Here is a 24,975-nt window from a genome sequence, read left to right on the forward strand (position 1 = left end):
TGCTGCATACTTCTTCGCGATTTAGCAATCAATCGCGAATAAATAATTCGAGAAGACAATGCAATTGTGTGTGTCGTCCGGATCAAAGAATTCACAAAGAAAGATGATGCTGTCAGTGGACGCAGAAGGGACAATGTCCCCACAATTATGAGATATCTTCCCATGTTGTATAAGCCCCGCCCTCCCCTATCCTGTAATGTTAAATAACGTCCCCACATGTCCCCACAGCTTCAGCGGCCACTGAATACTGAATGATGGAAGGTTCCTCTCTCGACAAACGGCACGATGCCTGCAACAGAGTGGGATTAAATATTTCTACGAGAATGACAGTCTTCTGTATGAATTCAATTACAATTGTGTTTCCATGACGACAAAGACTTGTAAATAATTAGAAGGAAGGAAGTCGCCTAAGTGAGTGAGTGACATGACACAGCTCGTTGTTTCATGTGGACACGTTATGCTTAATGAGAGCGAGCAGGGATCTGATCAGGGGTTGTGCGAAATGGATGCAAATTGGCGGACTTGGACCTCACACAAGGCCGCGTGGCACGGCATCCCTGCCGCACGACCCTCACTGCTTGGTGGACACAATGGGTGAAGGATAATTTGTGTTGAGATCAAGGCAGCACTTTTGATAGTTCAAGGGGCCAATGGTATTGTTATCTGCGGAGAGATTACTATTACTCCATCGTCGTCACAGATTACATCAAAGATCGCGGAAATCTTTCGTTACTACACGTCGTTCGTCCACCGTTACTTTGATGTGTCATGAATAATTGGGAATTAAACCTGCTCTGGAAAACGATGGTCATTCTGATCATTAATTTTTTTAGCGATGTGAGTGAGTGTACTCTCGCTTTTTGTGATTCGATCTAATCAAGGGACGTCCAAGAGCAAGTGGTAGTCTGACTTCCTGTAAGTGCGTATCTCGTGTTAGGGAAATTTTATCGATTCTCGGTGTTTCGGGTGTAAATGACCACGTGCAAGAAATGACGTGAAGAAAATGGTTTTTTGCAGGTATTTTGACCTGCAAGAAATGCAAGAAACTTCTTCCGGCCGCTAAACTTCCTACTAAGCGTGGCTAATTTCTTGCACTTTCTTGCAGTTTATTACACCTCGCATTTCTTGCACTGTTTCCTTTTCAATCCAAGAAATATAGCAAACTCGCAATGAACGAAACACTGTGATTCTTTGTTATACGCACGGCCCCAAAAATGAACGGTACACTTGTTACACGGCAGATAATTGATCATTATTCTTTGTCTCTGACACACACCTTGTTAGGTATGAATCATTGACAGGTAAACAACGTCGTGAACTTGAATTCCAGTGTGAACATGAAATAAAAAGGGCAGATGGTGCACATGGTGCAAGATCATCTTGATCTTGCACCATGACTTTGAGCCAAATAATAAATAAGTTGTTAAGGTATTCACGGTGAGAATGTGGAGCTGCTGATGCTGCTTAAAAGGAATGAATGAAATGAATGTGCAGATCAGATTTATGCCTAGTTTTTATTAGCTGATTAGGATAAATTCTTCTCAAAATTCTTGTTGCACGGACCTCAGTGAATTAAACAAAGCGAAATCCGCTCCTTATACGATGGAAAGGAAGGAAGTTCCAATTTCAATTGGAATCGTATGTGATGGGAAATGGTGAATAATTAATGTCATAATAATAATGAGATTTTTTGTCAAGGTCGTAATTATTCAGGGGATGAAATTATTTAAGTCCAAATAGGCATCGCATTATTATGAATTGTTTGTGGGAATGAGTGGAATGGAAATTGTATTTGTGAGAAAAATAAGTGGGTATAAAATTAGCAAATACATTTGTAGCAAATTAAATACTTTAAGACATGGATCTCCACTTAATTCGTAAATACAGATAAATTCGCAATGATACCTATTTCCGCGTGAGGTTATGTATTTATTTTGTTGTAAGGTCGTCCAGCAATTAAGTAATTTTTTTTTTACTTAACTGAGGAGCAAGTAATAAGTGTATTTAAATGACAATAGTTAACATCTTCGTGGTGCAAGTGTTTTAAAAAAGTAACTCGTCATGATTTCCAAAGTCTGACAGACAACCAGGTTGGTTTGGTTTGGTTTGGCGTGACACGTCCATTAAATTTCCATCCATCTCAAGCAAGGGCTGTGCGCAAAGGGTGTGGAGGTCATAAATAAACTGACCGTTATTAGATAAGTAAGTTGACCCCGTGAAAAAATAGGGATCATTACGGCGCCTAGTTATTCCTCTCTCTTGATAAGCGGTCATACCTTACTCATTTTTTCCAAAAATTTCGAACAGTTGATTTTTAAACTTGTATAAAATGAAAATATTTTGAAAAGTTGAGGGGATTTCAAGTTTACCGTTTTTTAATTTAATTAAAGCACTGGAAATTCAAGTTATAAGATTTTAATGTGATTTAAATTAAAAAATTTTTGTGGATTAAAAGTATCCTATTCCTTACGACATACGAAGAGGGTGTAGTCCCACGTGGTAATTTCAGCATGCTTACTGAACGGGGTGAATTGTAAGGTAGATAATTTTTCCCCGTTTGAAGATATGTATGCATTTTTATGCGAAAATCAAGGCGTGGAGTTGGCTGGATATAAAGCTGTTTAATGAATTGCAAGTTGCAATTTGCAACTCATACTGGATTCTGAGGTTGTGTGATGTGTATAAATCTGAGCATGTTTTTGATGATGGTCATCAAAGCATACGATTTATTTTTGCTAAAGCGAAAAGAGATAAAATTCCACTTTGTTGTGTTGCATAATAACAGGCAGAGAGTTATCCACGCAGAGGCAGCTTAATGGCCGTACATAAAGGAAAAAAGTGGTAGAAATAAGTTTAAGACTGGGTTTGATGTTTTCTAAATTTATGAGACAAAGTCTTTCATTTCATTGACTATTGGAAGTACAGTGCACCCATCGCTACGTAAATCCCATTCTTATCAGGGTTCCGATGAGAGGTTTTCTGTATGTGGTGTGATCTTTACGGTTTTTTGGCGATTTTCTGGTTTTTAATTTGAAATTTGTTTGGTTTTTGGGGAATACAATTTCTTAATTTTTTTGCAGAATGGAAATTTCCTGGTTTTTGGATGATCTAAATTCTGTGACATACAGCACTGCATGAGGAATATCTATCCCAAAAATATTAGGATTTGGTATGATTTTTACGGTTTTTTTGGCAATTTTTCAATTTCAATTTAGACTGAGACCTAAAATTTCTGATTTTTATAGAATGCAAATTCCTCTCCTTTTGTATGACGATTCCCTGATTTTTGGGTGTGATTTGATTCACAATTTGACTTAATGTTAACGAATCAATAAATACAAACTCTCAAAATCTGGGGAAACGTCAAAACTGAAAATTTCCTCAATTTCTGACACCCTGCTCTTCTCCTGGCAGAGTAAGAACTGTGTCCACACGATTTCTTTAAAGTGGTATCACATCATAGCATTCATCCTGCAGGCAGATTCTGGTAATATTTTATCCATTCGTGAAGAATTGACTGATCGGCGTGCACCAGCAGCAGCCGAGTCGTAATTTGAAAGGAGATAGCGTACAGAGAACGACTTATGACCTCACTAAAGTCGTTTAGATTATTAGTTTTCCCTCGTGTGTGTGGAAGGAATCGGACACTGCAGAATGGACGTCGATAATCTACCGAAAATTTACCATTTTTTTGCCCAAGAGCAGTGCAGTCCAGAACTCGGCAAAAAATTTCTACGTAATTCTGCACCCCACCGAAAAATGCACTGCAAATTTATCTATATACACTACGCGGAAAAATTTTAGCAAACAAACTGTGCAGAAATCTACAGAGTCTCCTCTGCCGATCAATTTACGAATTTTCCTCTGGTCGATTTTTCTTAAAAATCCGTCCCATCCTTTCCGCACGGTGGTTTACACTCATATCACCAAGAATCACGAAAATCTTGGAAGTCTTCTTTTCAAGAAAATTGCCAACCAACAGAGCCAAAAACCAGTGTCTACTTTACCCTGTTCTGTTCGATTCTCTACCAGAGAATCCAATCGTGACGAATTCCAGTCCAGTTAGTCCGGTATTAATGGGGATCGAAATTGTATGGACTCTTGGCACCGTGCATGTTCTGGGGTCCTGCACAAAGAAAGCTTATTGTTCAGAAAGCACGACCCCACAGAAATTAATGACATCCTTTATGCACCCGGTTTGAATGCAAATGACCAAACTTTCATCATCATCACACACACAAACCAAAAACTAAAATGGGACTAATGAGCTCAATTGTGTCTCAAGCTTTATGCTTTGGATTGGGTCGGATTCATTCAGAATTTAGTTGGTTAGTTTGTGTACGAAGGCATTCATGGAATCGTGGTGGTTGGTGAGAATTATCCAATTCACAGAGAAATTAGGCAGCTGTACGTGGGACAGAGGTTCATGGAACAGCAAAATGTATGTACACAATTTTCGGAAACTTTAAGCGAAAAATTAGAGTGTATTTATGTATGCAAGTACATACAAGAAGTTAGTTGAAGGTCATTAGTGACATTGTGTGATGCTTAACGTTATCAAAAATATTGACCAGAAAGTTAAACCGCAGTTACAGGAAAGATAAGTGAAACTCGTACTGCACTTTTTTCTACTATAGAAAAAATATCTTCATCATTTCCTTAGTTTATTAAGTGTTATCTCCTTCGTCACAAATATGCATGTTCTGCCGGGTTGGGTTTTCTCTTCATTTGACCCTTTCACAAAACTGGAGCTGATTAAGAAGGTTATTATTTTCCCTTGAAACTGAATCGTGGTTTGTTATCGTCCAAAAAAATGTCACAAGTGCAGCCACAAACATACATACATTGACGGGTGCATATAAATATGTAAATATGCATACCAACCTAACCAAGCTACCACGACGACTAAAACCAGAGTCAGACTCATTGAATCCATATTCTTGATGGAGGTTATCCCTCCATCAAATTCATGCTCCGACTCCTCCCCCAACTAAATGCCACTATAAAGTGTGGATGGGGCGGCTTTTATTTCACCCCGAAATCTTAATGTCCCAGACAAAAATACGATTTTAATATTGTTTCAATGATTCTGACTCGGGTTTTACATATTGATTACTACCAACTAAATAACTCAACTAATGACACAAACAACATCCTAATGGTCACAAAGATAGCGATAATAAACAATATGCACATGGACTCATCCATCTCTACGACTGGATCCTTAGTCAAGAACCAGACGTAAAATATGTGACCCTTGAAATATCCATTTATTTATATAGAGCTTTGACCCTCCTCCTCCTCCTGGTCAACCACATCGTCACCCATCTCTAAATACCAGCTCTGACCCCACAATGTCATCCCTATACGACGACATCCTTTCTGTACGGTTCTCCTTCTACCAGTTGGTCTAATCAGCTACCAAAAAGTTGTATGCATGCACTTCTACCATGAGATTGGTGTCATTATTATGAGCTTTTTTAAAAGGGTGGTGTAGTTGCAGTGGTAGAAAAATGTGTGCAGTTTGTTGCGTAGCTCAAGTAACCAGTCAGTACTGAAAGCATACAGCTCCCCATAGTTTAGCTTTTAGTTTAGCGTTCAACTCGTCGCGAGACCAGTCTTCTCTCGCCCTTTGAGGAGGAAAGAGTCACTCGAGACGTATTCCCAACCCCACAACACGTGCCGTGCTAAATCCTTAAAGTTAATCAGAAAAAGTAAAAACTTTTACACATATTTTGCTTAAAATCCGAAAAATCGAGGCTACAAGACTGTGTCAAAAAACATAAAATTTTCTGGACAGTGTCAAAGTTCTTGAACCCAAATTTGAACGGATTTTTATTATTATCATTTTTTTCACGGGGAGGAAATCCCATGTAAACAGAGCGACATATTTTTTCCGTCCACAATGTCATCCCGAATCTTGGCATGTTTTTTTTCTGTCCGTATCAGACTCACACTTGACTGAGCAGCAAGTCGTCGTCGCCACGGTGGGAGTGGAATTCTTCTGATGCGAAGTGGAGTACTGGGCCAAGAAAGAGGTGAAAAAAGTGGAGAATCCATCCTCCATTCGCGTGGGTGATGTGATTTCTGGAGGAAAAATTGCACCCACTTCCTTCCGGGATTAGAAAAGTCGTGCCGTTTTTTGCACGGATTCCATTCCCAGTAGTGCAAAACTGTGCTCACCGACCGAGTGCTCGCCCAGTTGGCAGTAATAATATCGTTGTCGTTGTCATCTCAAATTTCACACAGACTTTGTCGCTTAATAAAGTTGAAGGAATTCTGGATAGAATGCCAATTTAAATAATCCCGTGCAGTGGTGAGAGTGAACTCGGTGAGTGAATGAAAAAAGGATAAGGACAGATTTATATAAGCAGTTACGGGAGGGAGAGGAAGTAAACAAGTGAGTTATGCAGGTAAAAAAATGAAGATTATAACTTTTAATCGTAATTTATTAGCGAGAGGAGAGGTCGTGCAGGGAAGATGGTTTTTGTGGCATTTTAGGCGTTCTTTCGGTCGAAAATTGTCTCATTTTGGTACAATTTTTCTGCCTACTAAACTATTTCACAGAGGGTAAATAAATAAATGTGCAGGATATTTTTTTGCGGGGTTAAGAATTGTGTATAAATTTTCTGCCCAGTTCTGGACCAATTTTTTCGGCAGGTTGATTTTCATACTGGATAAAATTTTCTGCGGGATTAAGAATTATGTAGAAATTTTATGCCCAGTTTTAAAGAAAATGGATCAATTTTTTCTTCAGATTGATTTCCATACAGAATAAAAATTCTCATAATTATCAAAGAAAATGATTCCCATCTTGTCTGCACTGCCCCCGCGAAAAATATGCACGTACATGTTTCTTCCGTACCCATTAGTCATAACCGTAGGTTCACGACCTTTTGCAAAATTTATTGTGACAATTTTTTGTCTAGTTGATACATATCGTCTCATCTCGCCTCTCATCTCTCGTACGGGATCATGTTGGTTGGCATCCGCCGTTGTTTGACTCGTTTTTTCCGGTGTCATCTTCTGGCACGATGACACTTGACACTTATTGTCGCAAAGGAAAGGAATTTGATGTGATTGTTGTTCGTGTCGAGGAGTACCTTATCTCCTCGGTGCATATTTACTTGTTGATTGTGATGGTTAGTTAAACTCTGCTCTTCCTTCCTCCTCTCTTTTTGCTTGGTAACTGTGAATCCATATCCAATCTGACACCACTACAGAGGAAATCTTCTGCCACAAGTTTTAAGTACGTGCATATTTAAAAATTGGGGTTTTAATTCTGCCAAGTTATGTATAATATCTCCTTCCGGTTTGTCTAAAATTGGAGTATGAGTTGCAAACAGGGTGCGAATCTAAGAAGTGATAACAGGTCGGTAATTATTTAGGGTTGCATTTCTAGTACCGGATTTGATGCAATCTTACCGGTGTGGTGGGCGTGTTGATGGGAAGTTTTGATGGTACATATGTACGGCTTCTGTCAGTTACTTATTCACGATTTTCTTCATATCTCCGACAAGAATGACGCCTCAATCCCAATAAACTTCGCACTATGAGAAACGGCATAATCCATAATCCATCAGGATTCACTTCCCCGAGAAAAAAAAAATCTCAAAGTCTTGTCAAAGTATTACTGGAAATCAAACTCGACCAGTCCTGACTTCACCATGAAATCCTATTAGCTGAGGGGGCCGTGGGGGGAGAATGTGACGGATTTTATTGTTTTTTACCCCGTCTCAAGGGTAACATGAAAGTCAAAATATGTCATCATTTATAGACGACCCTCCTCTAAAGTGGATTTGATTGAGTGAAGGAGTCGTGGCCGTTTTGTTGTGATCTGTTCGGATGAAGACCTCATTGTGTTTACGTATTTAATTTCCTCCGTCTTTGTATTCTATCCTCCATCGAAGGAAATCTAACTCTTTGACGATTTTCTTCTTGACGGATTCGGACGAACAAATGCTTCTGCAACGAACTGATTAGCGAATTTACTGTTTGTACTCATCGTGTTGATTTCATTCCATTCTTCATCCTGGTTTCTCCCATTGAGTCATCTGCAGAATGTGATTCACTGAGATTTTTTTATCTTCACCGGTTGCAATCACTTCATGGAGAATCTGTCACACGATGTTGCCAATTTATTTTTAAAATGAAAATGACACTGAAAATGTTGCGTTACTTGCGGCGTATAAATAGTAAATCTTTCGATTTTACTAGGCAAATGTTTATTAAGGATACGTATTATTTTACCAAAATCAAAGTAAATTGGTACAATTTGTACTGCATATTTTCTTAAATTTTGCACATCTGAATTTGCACTCTCAAATTAAATTTGGCAACAATTCTTATCTACTTATCCTTAATCTGTCTTAAATTTGCACACATTACTCTAATTTACAGAGGGACGAAGTACACATGCCCAAGAAATAAATAAAAGACGATAAAAAAGCGACACTATTTTCTATACCAAGAGGACGACGGATGGATGTACGTACGCCATGCAGATAAACATGTAAGACAATTATCACCAATTTTCATTTCATTCAAACTCGAAATGCATCTCTTACGAGCCGAGTAGATTTTAATTATTTGCATTGATTGCTACCTACCTTTCCTCTCAAACGTGGCAGAAAAAACGTGGTGCAGATGTATAAATGCTGCGATTGAATTGAGAAACCCGTCCCTGCATTTTCAATAATTGTATCAAATTTCCAATCGTCCTCGTTGCATTTCCATCCATCCAAACGCATCGTTCATTTATCGCCACATCATTAAAGCTGCGAATGAATGGGTAGCTAACTATTAGAAAACTGGACAGTTTACTTCCTTCGAGAATGACACTAATAATCTCTTTGGTTAGTTAAGTGAGTGAGTGAGGGGGAGCAAGCAGAATTATTATTTTGCAGGGCAGAAATTTGAATCAATTTATTTCCTCTCTCAAGGAAAATGTGATTGCCAAATAGTGCCGAGAGCATTTGAAATCGCGTTACGATAGAGAACAAAAAAATATCTTAATTGTCCAATTGCTAAGTCTGCATAATAATAAATATGCATTTAGATTAGAACTTGTCCGTCGGCGTGGATTTAATTAAAATTAGAAAAAGATGAATTTTTACAATGGTGGGATGATGCAAGGTTGGTGTACAGATTTGTGTAATGAGGGGACATACAGGAGGTAAGGCACGGATTTTAAAGCTGGGGGAGGGTTTCATATTTCCTGATCAAAACACATTTTTTGCAGGGGAGGTGGGAAAAATGGGAAAAAACTGAACAAAAAACACCTTACTTGTCACCTTCTTATTTTACGGAAAATGCATTTTTTAAATTTGCATAACCCTATTTTAAGATCTTTGTACATATGCACTTGTTGGAAGGGATACCAAGATTCCTAAATTTTAAGGGGCATTATTACCATCTCTTCCGACCATTTTTACCGTACGAGGTCATCCTTTGACCCGACCTGCGTGCCACCCTTTCTGCACAGCCCCGTTCAAGTATAAGTCTACTCTCATTTAGATTCTCAGCTAAAAGTAAAACTCTTCTTCTTCTCTTCAAATGTGTAAACTTGACTTTAGGGATTGTTCAGAAGACAAAGGAGTCGTCGTTTCATTGAGGAAATCGTGTCTGACTAAATTATTGTGGTTGTTGTGGTGGGTAAATTAATTACAAATTGAATTGTGCAGCAGGCACGACCACGACCACGACTCTAATTCTTCCATAATGTCGACCTAATCAATAAAATAAAAGAAATTGTTTATACACAATTTGTTGCATTGCTTAAGTAATGAGGAGCAAAAAAATATTATCAAATGACTCATCACACTCTGCTCAATAATTTATGGCGTCATTTCATTTTTTTTCTGCAGCGTTGTGATTTTTTGCGAATTGCATTCATTCAAAGAATGCAAAATGCAAAATGTATTGAGAGGCAGTGCATAAATTATGTAGGACATTACGTGGGACAAAGGGGTCGATTTTTCCGCCCCATAATTCATGCCCGGCCCCAAATGCGGTAGACAGGATGACAAAATAATACGCCACTCGAGCTGCCTACCTACCTACCTACCTTTGTTTGATGAATAGCAAAAATTTGCGAGGTAATTTTAATTCGCAAAAAAAATTTGCGCAATATTTACTCACTCAGTAAAGGTGTAATGTCAATTGATTTCTTACACGAATTACTTACGGTATGTACATACCGACCCGTGAAGATCTTTGACTTTCAAGGAGGGCCTGACATAAAGGATGTGTACGACGTCTCGATATCGTATTGATGGCCAGATAGTGCGAAAATCTTGCCTGTCCGGCCCCCCTGATTTGCAACTGACTGCACCTTTATCGAGACATGAAATTAGAATTAGAATTCACATAATTCAACCAACGGCGTCATTTTGTTGTCAATGATAAAATATGTTACTCTTCTCGTAGATGAATTTAGTCGTGGAAACATTTTTTTGGTTCAAGGTTTCCATCTCCAATTTACTTTTGTGTGTGGAGAGGAATGAGAGTCGTGTAAAGCAATCATCTTGACGTGACTGGGACAGATTAGATCGCAGAGAGGAGTCCAGAAGAATTCTATATTTGATTACGGCCTCCTATGCTTGCTGCTGGATTGCAGTTCAGGTCGGTGAATGCAGGCAGGAATGGTTTATCTCGGAGGGGTTGGACGGACAGGATGTCATCTCATGTATTTTGACCCCTTAACAACGTTCATGCGTGAAAATTGATGGTCCATTTTTCGGAGTGCAGAATCTTTAAGAATTGGACAACAAATTCCTGCATCATGAGGATTTTTATCCTTTATGAAAATGAATCTGCCAAAAAATTGGTCCATTTTTGTACCCAAAATCCTCCAGAAGTGGGCATAATTCTTCATCTCCAGAAAAATATCCTGCACGTTTTGATTTATTTGCCCTCTGTGGAAAAATTTTGGCAGACGAATTGTGCAGAGTCTCGTCTGTAGAATGAAAATCTGCGGAAAATGTGACGATTTTCGTCTGCTCGAGTTTTATAATCCTATCCGCACGGCCCCTCCTTGATCGTCATCGTCATATTAATGTCAACCAGAGAGTCCAGCAGAGAGAAGAGAGAAGAAGACGTCAAGCTGATCCAGTTCCTTAAATTAATCCTTCTTCTCCTGCTCTGTTTGGCTACTTGATAAGGATAACTTTTTTCCCTTTCTTATCGGTCTCCTGCTCCTTATCACGTGTAGGTATTATCATGTGCAGTGAAATGTGATGCGTCTTCTTGTCCATGTATGAAATGCATTCACTCACTCATTCCAGCCAGTTTATGGACGGCTGGAGAAATAATTATGCTCAGTTTGAGAGATGTTTGAGCCCTTTTTTTAAGAGACTCCATCCAACTTTGGAGAGAGGCATCTGATAAGGCGAGAAAGACAATGACAACAGCAACAACAACTTGTTGGACAAAATGTTTGATGAGGAAGAGAGACGTTGAATCTGACTTAGAGAATCGGGTCCAATGTTAAATTGATGAAAAAATGAGGCTAGATTTCATTTTGTTTTACTTTGTTGGCCTTAAATTATGGCATACATGACGTGGTAATAGGATGAAAATTGCTGCAGTTAAACGTCCAGAAAATTTCAGAATAATTCTTCATCCCGTAGAAAAATATACGCACATTTATTTATGTACAATCTATATACGGAAAGTGTAGGAAGATAAATTGTACACAGTCTAATTTGTGTGTTGGTCGATTTTCATATGCATTTTATTACGGTAACTGCCTACCCATTTGGTTGCAGTTTTACACAAATTATACCTAATTACTTACTAGGATACTATTCAAACTTATACTTAAATTCTCCTCTTGGCTCTGAATAATACGCTTGGGATCAAAAATTGTCCCGAAATGTAGATGCAGTACGGTCATTAGGTGCGTGAGGTATTGACGTCCTTCTCCTTCTCCTCAAGGCTGAGCACTTTTCCATCCACTAATTTCCCACAGATTGGATTTTGTTTGTTTGTTTATTTATTTATTTACTTAATCTTTGCTGAGAGAGAGGCTGGCTCGCCTAGCACTTGACATTCGAGGTTGGCATCACCCTCTCGGCCTGGACGGAAGAAAGGCTGCATACATAACTTTTGATTGCCTCCTTTGCCAACTAACCAAGACGAGGAGGACGATACTTACTTACGCAGCTTACGAGAGGATTTCGGGGGATGAAATCACATCCCATTCATCTCTCCGAGACGGACAGATTTCTCATTTTGTCTCCACCGCCGTGAACGTGAAGCAATTAACTCGCCTGGCATATTACCAGGAGTCACTGGATTGAGTGAGAGTGAGCAATTTGGGAAATTTTTGTGATCCCAAGGCAAGGTGCGTGCATGGGATGGATTTTTGACTGATTTTGATCCTTTCTGGGAGTAAAATTTCTGAATTTCAGGATACAAAATTTTTATTTGAACGTGCAAATAACCTCTCGTTTTGAATTTTTTGCACGATTTCCCTTCCCGGGAATTAAGTTGTGTAAAATATATGAATTTTGCGATACAAAATTTGTAATTTGACCATATAATCCCAAATCGTCGCCATTCTGCGCATTTTGCTGGATTTTTGCCTGATTTTACCCCCTCGCCCGATACGATGTGAAGGGTAACTTATTATGATTATGGGGATGGGATGACCCTCTGAAAAAGGCGTCACATGATTTATGCAGGCCCAAATCCAACGTGAAGTTGAAGTCTGCGAGGGGAGGAATAAATAAATGCACCCGATAAGTCAAACGGGGAACATATTGGTGTTCGTAATAGTGGAGAAAGTGCAGTGTTCTGTTTTCTCCAGGCCCAACGAGACTCATTCATCTTCACCAACCAAACTACCATCACATCACGCAGGTCAGTTAGGTGCATGTCAACCCCCCTGCAGGAGGGATGTCGTCGTATCGCGTAGCTTATGTAAACTGCATGAAGAGGGGTAAAAATGGGCTAAAATCCTTCCTGCACGGCCCCTTTAAGAGAGGGATCGTCTTCCACTCAATTCGACGAGTTAGTTTTTTTTCTCTTCTTTACTCTGGAGAAATTTTGTACTTAAACCCACCAAAAGCCGGGTATCTACTGGAACGAAACCGGCATTTTCTATTTCATACTTTCTACGAAATTAAGTACCAAATTTACAATCAAATTGGACAAAAAATTGAAATTGTTTTCCAAATTTCTATTAAACTCTGCATTTTTGTGTAGTACTTTTGTGTAAGTCTGATTTTCGAAAGTAAACTACAAATTTATCATTAAATGGTATGCAATCGAGGGGGCCATCAAAGGCCGGATTTACATCTCGGCATTTTCATTTATTTAATATGCCATCATTTTTACGTGCATTTTCGAAATTAAATTACCAATTTGCCCTAAAATCGGATACAATATTGGGCTGAAATGGGAGGTGGGGGGAGGAGGAGGGGGGATTTACGGAGCTTAAGGAACCCTGCTTCTCGACGCTGGTGGCAGCAGATGTTTCAATATTGAGTGTGTAATAGGATTACGCGACTGCATTTTGCGGGTGTTGGATAAGCCGAGGCAGGAGGACGTGGGCCGTGTTGTTCTAAGCGATCCCACTTTCTTTCTAGGTGGGAAGAAAGGGAGGATGATAATTGCATAAAATGCATCACTGGAAAAGACGGGGAAAGCGAGGAAAGTGATTGAGTGAGCAGTAGAAAGAAGTATTCCAGACAAAAAAGCCAGACATGCATACGTAGCTGGGCGGACACAAGAATTCGAATTCTTCCAAAAATGATAACCAGAAAATTAAAAATATTTAGTAATTTCGTGGCAATTATTACAAGTCAAACTTGTCTAAAAAGAGTCACACACTTCAAATCCTACGACCTTTTAAACAGTAGAAAAGTATGTGTTCTTGCAAATTCGTTAACAAAATTTTAATACAAAATCAATTTTTGAATTTTTGAAATACAGCTACTTTCATATAAAAAAATTATTTCCGCTCTCCCGCACTATGAATTGTCCAGGTAGGTAGATTACGATGCGGTGTGATCCGGATTTTACTATATTTTCCGACCCAGACGGACCTACTTTTACCCCGAATTCTCACCCGACTTTCTCAGTCTGTCTGAAACCACTGCTCACGTCCCATCCCATCCAGCCTGCCGACGACTCAGGGGGATTCCCAATCATCAATCCTCCTCTTTAACACGGCACTCTCGACTGCAATATTTTCCACCTCGTCGTTTGTGGCAGTTTGGTCCGCAGTATTGCGTAATATCCTCATTTTCACCGTCCTCCTTGGTCAACCTTAATCATGACAAAGTTCATATTTATGACGGAGTGGGTGCGGGCAGGCTATTCATCTCGGAAAACGTGCTCCAAGATGGACAGTAAATAGTGTTGATACTAAATTTGTGACATCGTGCCGTCTTTTTTGCCGGGTTTGATTCGCTATTTTGATCACCAGCGTAATGGGCCTGGCACGGCAGACATACTTCCGTCTCGTCGTCGTGGGTATGACACATTTTTCTATCTTTTGTAAATACTTTAGCTACTTACACGCATTCCATGCAACAAAGTAAACCTACTTATTGCATGCACAAAGTCAGCCCAATTTATTGTTGTCGTCGGTGATTGCTTAATTGTGGGAATTAAATATTATTGTCATCGAGAGTTCACACTAATTTCGTTCGGCTGCAAATGTATTGTTCCCTCACTCCAAAAGTGAATAACTTTATTGTAGTTGAACTATTTTTGGGTATGGAAAAAGAGAGAGAGAGAAGGTCGATTGATGACTGGGTCGATTTCTCTCTCGAGCCAGTTTTTGACTCGCCCTGACATTTTATGACATTTTATAACATAATAAATAAATGCGATTGAAATTTTAACCTCACATTCGATTTGTCAACGCGGCTTTCCAAGTGCGAGGTCGAAACATCATAAAGTCATCGGATCCTTGTTATTGCCTGCTATAAAAATTTGCTCCCTCCGTGCGGAAAGGATGTGATGGATTATTTGGCCACGTGACAAGGGGCAAAAAAGCCACGCCCTTCCCGCGGGGCCCCTTAGATTGGAAAAAGTAAACTAAAATCATTATTGTGATGGAAATGTTCCCCTCGCTTGTATTATTTTGCAGTAAAGGAAATTTTTCAGCCCTCAACACAATTTAGATGGGAATAATAAAATGGAAATAAAAAAAATAACGCCAGCAAACCACAAAGGAAACATTACCACCCGAGCAGAAGTGGTTGATGTGCACAAAACACACTTATTTTTTGCGAAGGGAAATTTAGCAACATTTGCAACACCATGTCTTGCTTTAAGAGAAGAATGAAAAGTATCCTTGAAATGGGAATGAGAATGCAGGTATGTAGAAGGAGGGAGATCAAAGAAGAGGCAGATTTCAGGGTTCCGATTACATTGGTTTTTTTACAAAGTGGAAATTTTACATGGGCATTAACTGTGCAAATTTTGTGTAGATTTACACGATTAAATTTTGTGCAAGTTTTTTATAAACCACAAATGTGGATTGATTTCGGAAAAAACACAAGAAATTTATGCCTGCTCAAAAAACTTGGCGTTTTTTTGCAAAATTTGAGTTTTGCATGATGTTAACACCACAAAATTGCAACTTGAAAAACACAAAAATTCATTCAAAAACACGTATTAAACACGGCATTTTTTTGCTACATGTGAGTTTTACATGTCAACACTACAAAATTGCAATGTTAAAAACCCGACAAAAATCATTCCTACACACACTGGGTCTTCTTGGATTATGGAAAACGACAACGGCGACGATCTTGTTTTTCTTTTCCACGATAAATTTAATCCCTGTCTTTCTTATTTTCGAATGTGTGGAGGATTTCGTAACGGGGAGGATAATAATAATAAGAACACGGGGAGTTTTATTCGTCTGGGACGTACGAAAGGGATGTCCCCTCTTTTCGCCACTTTTCCTTAGTCTCAAAATGGCCCCATTCCCCTCTCGCACGGCCCAACATTTATTCCTCGCACGGCAAGAATAAAAGCGAATTATTTTCCTAAAGTCAGTCCCATTACTACACTTGGAAGAATTCGCATCATGCTTTTGTTGGTTGTTCCTCCTTCTGCCGGCATGCATTATTCGGATCACGGGAGATTAAATAGGTATTAAATACATAGAAAGGAAAAGGTAGCGTAATTCGAAATGGGCAACTTGCATGGAGAAGGGGTGTAAAGTGTGAAATTTTGTTTGCCCTTCATGGCGAATCTAATCTAGGCACGTTGTTAAATTATTGGGATTCCATTCCATTCCACACAAAGTTCTCCTCTTCTTCAGAAAGAAGCAAAGAGGAAAGCTGTGCGGGAAGGATGTGGCTTACTTTTTCTGGGAAATGTGCAGTTTTTAAGTATGTAAGCGCTTAGTGGGTGGAAAAAAGCGTTAAAATTCTGAGTCCTCCGGATCCATGGCGTCAATAGTACCAAAAATCGATCCTGCACCCTTTCCGCACGACCCCAAAGTATGGATCCACTTCTACATGTAACTTGTTCCGAAACCAGGATACGGATGGAATTCGGCTCCTTGCTTTAATAAAGGAATTCTTTAATCAGGCGAGAATTTGCATGAATTCTCGTTTCCATTTTGACAGGCTTTCCAGACTGGGCAGACACACGTCAAGTTTGTAATTCCCGTCGTGTTTGACATGTTAAGTACGAAATTATTATGCCAGTGGACTTATTTGTGCATGTTCTCATGTCCAAAGTTTGTGAATCAGCTTCCGGTCGTTGGTTGGTATGCATGTCAGGAGGAAGACAATAACGAGGCTGCGATTCAACTTTGATTTGACTTTGACATACTTCCTCTCTTCTCCAGCTCAAATATTGTGCGTACAAGTGTAATCTTTTATATTTACGTAATAGACATAATTTCTCCCTGTTAAATAAACTGATGGTACGTTCGTACTTCACTCCTTCGTAACTTGCGCCATAGTTGAATTATAACATTGGCGCAAGTTACCATCGAGTCAAGTATCTTAAGACTGAAAAATATTTATAAATCCTGTCCTGAAAATTTATTTGTTTTCAATAAAAGAAAAAGACGACTACAAATTTTTCTCCAATCAATCATCAATCAATACTTGCGTGTAAAAAGAGATGCAAATTGATAATTGCACCGGCTCCTCGTAACTTAGCCAATTATCGAGTCAGTAAGATTCACGTCGAACCCGACGGACACTAAAACCTGAAGGAGAACGATAAATAATTCAATATTCAATTCTGCCCTGGGCTGAAATTCCATCCTAATCGAATCGTCGTCAGCACGTTTTCTTTTAGTATTTCGGTCGAGTCAAATTATAATAGCAATTTCATATTTTTTCCAATTTTCCACCCGTATAAATTACATTACACTCCTCGCGAAACGAAATCCCTGGTTTTCTTCTTATGTCATTACATATTTACGTTCAGGTTCACGGGGTCATGTTTCGCGCATCCGTTTTGCAAACCGACCAGCTGCAGAGTGCTGAGTGCACTAATCTGGCTGGAGTCGAAATTTGCAGTAAATCTGCAGCGTTACGTACGTACATACATTTTATGCTTCTGGTGTGTGTTTATGGTCGTGGGGATCATTCATTTCCGCTAGTAAAGCACGTATTTGGTGGAAGAAACCTGGTTGCGTGAATGGTATGTGGATGATTGTTTTTGTATATGTACTTTGCGTGTCTTGAAGTCTTGATGTGGCAGAAAAGCATACATCGTCGTGTTGAGTTAGGTTCGCGAAATGTGCATTAAAAATGGCACGCCTCACAGGATTTGCAAAATACTAACCTCAACCCTAAATCTATGTATGTATGCGGAGGGAGAGAGGATTTACGTATAAGCTGCAATTTGATGAGTGCAACGTAATCGGGAAGAAGAAGTACATACGGAAAATTTGTAGTATTGTATATTAAATGGTCATGCGTAAAGGATGGCGTGGTTTTCTAGTAGATTTGTCGTGATCCAGTACAATGTCAAGTTTGAGATTAGAGGTCATTTCAGGTCTATGACTTCCAGAGGCACATCCTTTCCGCATGACACTCAAGTAATAAGATCTTTCTCTCCATGGAATAAAATAGTACCAAAACCGTGTAAAATGTAAACAAAGAGCGGAAATCGAAATGGAAATGAGACGCAGATTACAAATTGTTAACTTTTGGACTCTGGTTTTCATAAATTATAAATATTATAAAAACGGTTCAAGTTTCATTTGTATGCATATTTTTGTCGTTGAATTGAACAAAATATGTAAGTCTGCACTGACGCCGCCCTGCCGGCTGCAAACACAGCAAAAATGCAAACATATCTAGCAAATGTGCAAAAAATGGGCAGAAATTTGATTCCTTTGATAATTTTTGTTAATGCGTGTTTGTCCAACTGAAATTGGATGAGGGAAAAACATGCAGTCTCGACAAGAATGAAATTGTAAATAGAGAGGAAATTCAGGCCCAGATAAAATAAATAATAATTGCTCTTGTATGCAGACGAGTTCCTGTCGTGTCCTAGTGTCATCATCAAGTTGGCAAAATTAGGAGAAAAAAATAGTTCGTATTTATTTCAGTTGGAGGAGGAGGAAGGCGTCATCTTGTTGTGAGCATCTTTTTTGTAGGTACCTACAGAGACGACATCACAATACACACAATCACAATTTGGGCATGCACTTTAGACACAAATTGGGCTTGTAAGACACGGAAATATGGTTGAAATGGATGAAGAGCATCTTTACCGTGGTCATTTTTTTCAGTCGTGGCGATCACCCGGCTTATTTTGATTTTGGGACAATTCTAGTGGTCGAAATGGATAGAACGGAGAGGATTTTGGTCAATTTTTGCCTCTATTTTGTCCATCGGAAGAGGAATTATTATCTTTACCGTGGTCGTCCAGGTCATGACGATCCTCCGTTTTTCTGAACCGGATACGAAACCCATTCTTAGTTTGTACAGTTCATCTGGTCGAAATAGATGGAAAACTGAGTCTTGTGGTCAATTTTTTGCCAAAATTGCGTCCTTCGGAGGCGGAATTATCATCTTTCCCGAGGCGATTTTTTCAGCCATGGCAATCTCCCAATTTTTCTGAGGGCATTCTGATTTTGAGACACTTTTAGTATACAAAATCGATACGAAAATGAGAATTGTCATTAATTTTTTACACCCATTTCGTTCCTTCGAGGGAGAATTATTTCATCTCCGTGACCAACTGAGCCTCATCCACTATTCCATACATAAATATAAGCACGAAATGAGCATTTTGCAAGCTCAGCCACTCACAAAATTAGCGACGACTCGACAAAGTTTGCACACTGTTTATTTACCTGTTCAATTTTGACACCCTGATTTATATCCCGCATGGTAAGAGGTGTCCAAATTAGTGTCATAGTTTGGCAAATGGATAACAAGGAGGCCGTGAGCGAAGGTGCATATGTGCGACATTTGTCAATATTGGAATTAGGTTAGACTTTCAATTCAAGTGGGGATACGACCAAGCAAACACAATGAAGAAATAACCGCCCACGGAAAAATAAGGTCGATTGTTATTTTAAAACACAGCATAAATTTATGCAGATTAGTCAGTCAGCCAGCTCTCCTACGAGATTATAATTGATGAAAGATAGATAAATTATTAATCTGTTTTGGTCATTGGCCTGGCACAGTTTCCGCCCAAGACGCTTCCACTCCCCCGCAGTCGTTTCCAAAATAGTGAGAGCCATGAGGAATCTATAGCTTTAATAATGCCTACTTTCTGTTCGGGTCACATTTCGCAGGAGAGAATCATAGTAATCTTTGATTTGCGGGGTTGTTGGACGGGTGGGATGGATGTCATCTAGTTTTTTTGCACATGCCAATAATCCCAGAAATGAGTTTGCATCTTTTCCGCACAGGCCCCGTTTTGCTATTCATTTTTTATCTGTGACTATCTATCCAGCACCCAAAAAAGGAAACCAATAAATACTTGTAATCGAGGTTTCCCTGCGCATGCTCTCCGATAACGATTGACCATCCGCAAATTTGCATTTACAGAAAACAGTATCTCCCGATAAAACATGCAGTAAATTTGGCGCATTTTTTCCTCCTTGGATGCAAATATCTCTGCCAAACGTGAGCATCGGGAGATAGTGTGTGTTGCAAATATTATAGTAATTAAATTTGTGATCGATTGACACTAATTTGATCAAAATCGGAGACCATACGCTGGGAGACCTCCATTCTTAGTTAGTTGTATTTGTACATACTCGAAATATGAAAAATTACGGACACATTTTCATTGTTCCTGCTGCACATTAGCTTAAAGTGTCGCCATGCTGTGAAAGAAGTCGTCTTGTAAACAAACCCTAATCCGTAAATGTACGGCTTACATAGAATTCTGTAAAGTGGTCACATCTCGAAATTTAGTGAGGATTTAACCAAGGAAATAATATTACGAGTCGTCCTCTGCCATACACACCACTAATCTTGCACCGATTACATACATGACGCAATACAGAAGTTAATACCGCTACTTTTTTCTTCCCCTTGTAGATTCTTCCTCGGATAAAACGATGACCAAAATCGGACTTAATTACCCGTCAGAGTGGAATTTCTACTGTAAGTTTGACCATTTTATCTCCTTCATATGCGAGTTTTTTAACTCATCGTCATCATCGAAACGCTATAATTTATCGTTTCCTTTTATATGAAATCATGACTACCCGTTTTTTTCCTAAATCACGCCACACACTGCTCGCCACTCAAATTATTCTCGTGTATTAGATTTTATGGAATTATTCCATTTCACGATCAAATTACGATTTTTTCATGTTCAATTCTCTTTTTTTGCAACAAACTTTCCTTTTCTGGCTCAATTTGTGATGGAATTTTGGACACGAGGTACAGATTGAACTTCAAAGTCGTCACTCACTTGATTTTGTGTAGCATCAGAAGAACAGAGAGTGCAATATTGTGTTGCGGTTCTTTTGCCACATGCGACGTACAGATTGCCTCTCATGTGCATACAGGGTTTCGTTTCGTAGTGATCCTGCGAAATTCGGAAAGTTTGAGACAGTTTTTCAGTCATGTCGTTGTGGGGATGACGATATGCTCATTTTCATGGTCAGGGTAGAAACGATGTAGTTTTCGTGCTGATCTTGAAACACAGGAGACAAAGTTAGTCCATTTTCACCCAATTTTGTCCCCAATGGACGGAAATGCTTGATCTGTTGAATTTTACCCATTTAATTTTGCACATGAGATAGGAACCCCTTGATTTTTCGGTATGAAATATATTTCATTCTGATCTTGGGTACGTCAAGTGGATGAAAATAGATCCACTTCATTCCCCAGAGGTAAAATTGCTACGTCAGACTGCCTGAAACCTCGACTCTCGTACTTCTAAAACCCTGGTCGTCCTTTGAAATTCTGCAAATCTATTCTCGATGAGATTTCGGATCGTATTTGTCGTTCCTCAAAAACATTGCGTTTTCCGCTCTCAAAGCAATCACACTTTGACAAGAAGAACACAAGAGGAGAAGAAGAAGAACGAGTAAGGAACGAACAACCCACTATTTTTGGGTTGGGTGGAAAAAAACACGACACATTTTTGTCGGCGGGTTGCTTCACCAAAGTGGTTTCTCCTTTAGGCGAAAGTAAACCCAATTTTGATTTCCGTCGAGTCGAGAGTTGAAGTCTTTTCTGGTCTGAAAAGGAAATAAAAATAAATATTGACGCAACAGCGTGAGATCAAGATACACACAATTCTTGACGCAGTTGAGATTGATGGATGAAACAAACTCTCAACTTTTAAGAGTTTCTTTTACAAATGAGATGAAATTCATTTTCATAATGCATGTACATATGTCTGCGTGTACAATTCCTTAAAAGTATATTTGCTCTGTGGTCTGATCTCCAGGACGAGTTTTTTGTCAAGTATCTGTGTAGTGGAACAGAACAGAGACATTTTTGAGACGTTGTTATTATCCTAGCAGGGAAAAAGTTTGTCTTGTTATTTGTGTAAGTACGTGAAAATAGAGTTTTTTTTTCTACTTGAGAAATCGTTACCAAACTGGTAACAAAGTATATAACCAATTTATTACGAGGAGAAAAATGGGTTTTAAGAAATTCGGTATTAAAATTTCTCACTATTTTATCCACAAATTTCTATAAGCTTGAAAAACGAGAGTATGAAGTTGCAATTTGTGTGCGTACGTGGAAATAGAATTTTATTTTCTACTTACGAGATCGTTACCAAATTGATAACAAAGTAAATGATCAATTTATTACCAAGAGAAAAAAATAGTTTTCAAAAATTCTGTGGTACAAGCTATCCCCAAAATGAGACAAATTAAATTTCAAACAAGCCAGAATTTATATATTATTAACTTTAATTTGACCCCTCTTTCTCTGATGACCTTGTACGAAACAGAGGTCACACAGCTTTCTCGCATGTCCCCTTGCATTACCCGACCTCTAATTCTACTCCTATTTATACCAGAAGAATCCGGATCCTTCAACTTGTTTAAATAATTAAAGGACAGCTAGTGTTCTGGCTCGTGAATATTAACTAGAACATACATGAGATGCACGCCTGCATCTCATCTAAGTGAATCCATTATTAGTCCACTGCGCGGATATGTATGTATTTTCAACTCTTTCATTCAATGACGAACGATGATCAAACTTTGCGTGTGTTCTCAACTCTTATAGATCACAAAAATTTCAATTTTTATGTGCATATTTCTAGGCTTTTAGAAACAACTATTTCCGCTATTATTTTAAAAAATACGTAAATCTTTAGATATGTTTCCAAAAAATACACGTAGTTTGTAAATATTTCAATGATGTGACAAGACGAAATTTTTGGCTCGAGGTAATTACACCACAAAAAATATTCAAAATTAAGATTAAATTCAAAATTATTAATTTTTTCTAAAATTCTCATTCTTCTTGTTTTCTCATGTATATTTCGTAATTATTAAAGTACATGTTTCCCTACGATTTTTCGTAAATACATATCCACCCTCTGCTTACTATGCAAGTGCAATACCATATCCGAGAGGAAGTACCTTGAAGACGAAATTTTTAAGTGATCTTTAAATCTTGCTGAGAACCAAACCCAGTCGTAAAATTAAAATTATTTGTTACGCAACTTTACATTCGGTGCACTCTTTTCTGGCAAGATATGAATAATTTAACTTAACGAGGGTCATGCGCCAAGGATAAGACCACTTTAGACCCCTCCGTCTCAGGGGAATATGCCCCATCCCGTCTGCAAGGCCCCCTCTCTTCCCCCGCACCCTTGACTTCATTTCCTTATAAACAATGTGTCTCGGCTTGATAATGTATTTATGCAAAGTGCTCAACACTAAGAAACAATTTTATAGCTGAGTTACTTTTCTGGAGTGAGTAGGAAAACGTATACGCTCAGAAATTACCGTATTTAGGGCATGTTTACATACACCCGTATCAAAATTCGATACACATCTCACTTCACATTACACAAAATATTTAGTGAGGCTCTGCTAATCCGGGTTGTTAAGAATAAACGGATTAAAGGACGCTTCATTCATCGCGTGGAAACCATTTTTCTCCAACGCAACCCTCCAACTTTCCCCTCGAAATTAATGGACGACGTTCTCCCCAAACTCTAAAATATTATGGAGAGCTTTGGAGATTTACTAATTCGTTCCCCAAGCGGATAAACATGCCGAAAGAAGGAAGGCCTACATATGTACGTACACACACACAAAATATTTATTTTAGGCAAGAAGAAGAACCCGTGACTAAAATAAAAACAAGTATTTAAGTCGACATGACGAAAAGTAATCCAATTTAATGCCAAAACACGGGTCAATCATTTAGGTCATGGGAATGTCCGTTCGAATCTTGAAAAAAGTGTATCAATCAATTTACTTCTAAACACTTGACGTGCTGCTCTATTTAAGAGATTGACAACGCGTGTATGTAAATACGCAAGTTGGGTTTTGGCCGGAAAGGGAGCGACATATTGAATCAGATCGTCTCGTCTGACAGCTTATCCGATGTACAGTAGCATCCAAAAAAATATTGACAATCAGTGCCGTCCATCAATTTCACAATTATTGACGAATTCTATCAATTACGCGGACATTTTTGACTCAACCAGTTTAATTATTGACATTGAGTGATGTAATCTGTGGGATTAAATGGTGTAACAGAAATCCGTTCGGAATGTGAAATGACTGACTGAGGAGATAAGCAGCAAGACACATCTGCTAAATTTCACCGTATTTACGTATTCCACTGCATCTCATGAATATTAGAATGACAACCATTCTCTGGGAAATCGATGGGACGGATTTTTTTTAAGCTGTTCGATTATAACGTAGAAATTACTCGTCGTCGTCCTTTCTGCACAGGCAAGGAGAAGAACGGACGGAAATCCTCCTGCCTTTGCGGGCTGGTGGAATGAAGTCGCTCCACAATACGCGGAGCAATGATCCATGAATTCAAAATAATTTATTATGACTGTCTGACGAGGAAAACAGTAAATTTCAATCTAAATTTCTTCTTCCTCGCTCTGTTTCTGAGTTGAATTTTGATCCTTTCGGCACATTGATGGAGGAGGCTGTGCAAGCGAAACGGGGCAGAAGGGTTGGATGGACCAAAATCCATTGTTATATATACCCGACTAAAAATTTTAACGGGTTTCTCCTGCAGAAATTTGGCCCAATTTTCTGCAGAAAGTGTAGACCGATTTGTGCAGAATTATGCCTGCAGAAAAAAATCCATACAAATTTTCGGCAGGATTATGTAAAAAAAAATCGAGAAGAATACAATATCCATCGAGGTTTTATATATTACTGCAGAATCCGACACAGTGATTTCCACTCGGACACATCTCCCCCGCACGGCCCCCACATGTAAATGATCCCTTCATAAAATAGTTCTCCCTCTTCTGTCAACTAGTAAGCATTTGTCACAATTTGTATGGGGAAAAATCCACTCGAATAAGTAAATATGTACCAACGGAACGGGACAA

The 24,975-nt window shown here is 38.8% G+C and overlaps 1 protein-coding gene and 1 long non-coding RNA gene across 6 annotated transcripts in view; both read left to right on the plus strand.

Annotated features, from left to right (window-relative positions):
• The first annotated feature begins 2,781 nt into the window (after positions 1-2,781).
• LOC110845192 lies at positions 2,782-3,351 on the plus strand. Its single transcript, XR_002547510.2, has 3 exons — positions 2,782-2,981; positions 3,081-3,169; positions 3,246-3,351. It is a non-coding gene; the product is annotated as an uncharacterized LOC110845192 (long non-coding RNA).
• A 2,251-nt stretch (positions 3,352-5,602) lies between these two features.
• Positions 5,603-24,975, plus strand: part of LOC110843118 (GAS2-like protein pickled eggs) — a 48,042-nt gene continuing 28,669 nt past the window's right edge. For 4 of the 5 annotated variants that reach the window (XM_022089043.2, XM_035847339.1, XM_035847338.1 and 1 more), the window contains exons 1-3: positions 5,603-6,413; positions 8,401-8,512; positions 20,502-20,567. The gene's annotated coding sequence lies outside the window, so the exon portion shown is untranslated. Of the gene's footprint in view, positions 6,414-8,400; positions 8,513-14,103; positions 14,482-20,501; positions 20,568-24,975 lie in introns of those variants that run through there. The other variant, XM_035847340.1, reaches the window with a different exon arrangement.

This window comes from Folsomia candida, unplaced genomic scaffold (genome assembly GCF_002217175.1).
Source record: "Folsomia candida strain VU population unplaced genomic scaffold, ASM221717v1 Fcan01_Sc002, whole genome shotgun sequence".
NCBI classification, from domain to species: Eukaryota; Metazoa; Arthropoda; class Collembola; order Entomobryomorpha; family Isotomidae; genus Folsomia; species Folsomia candida.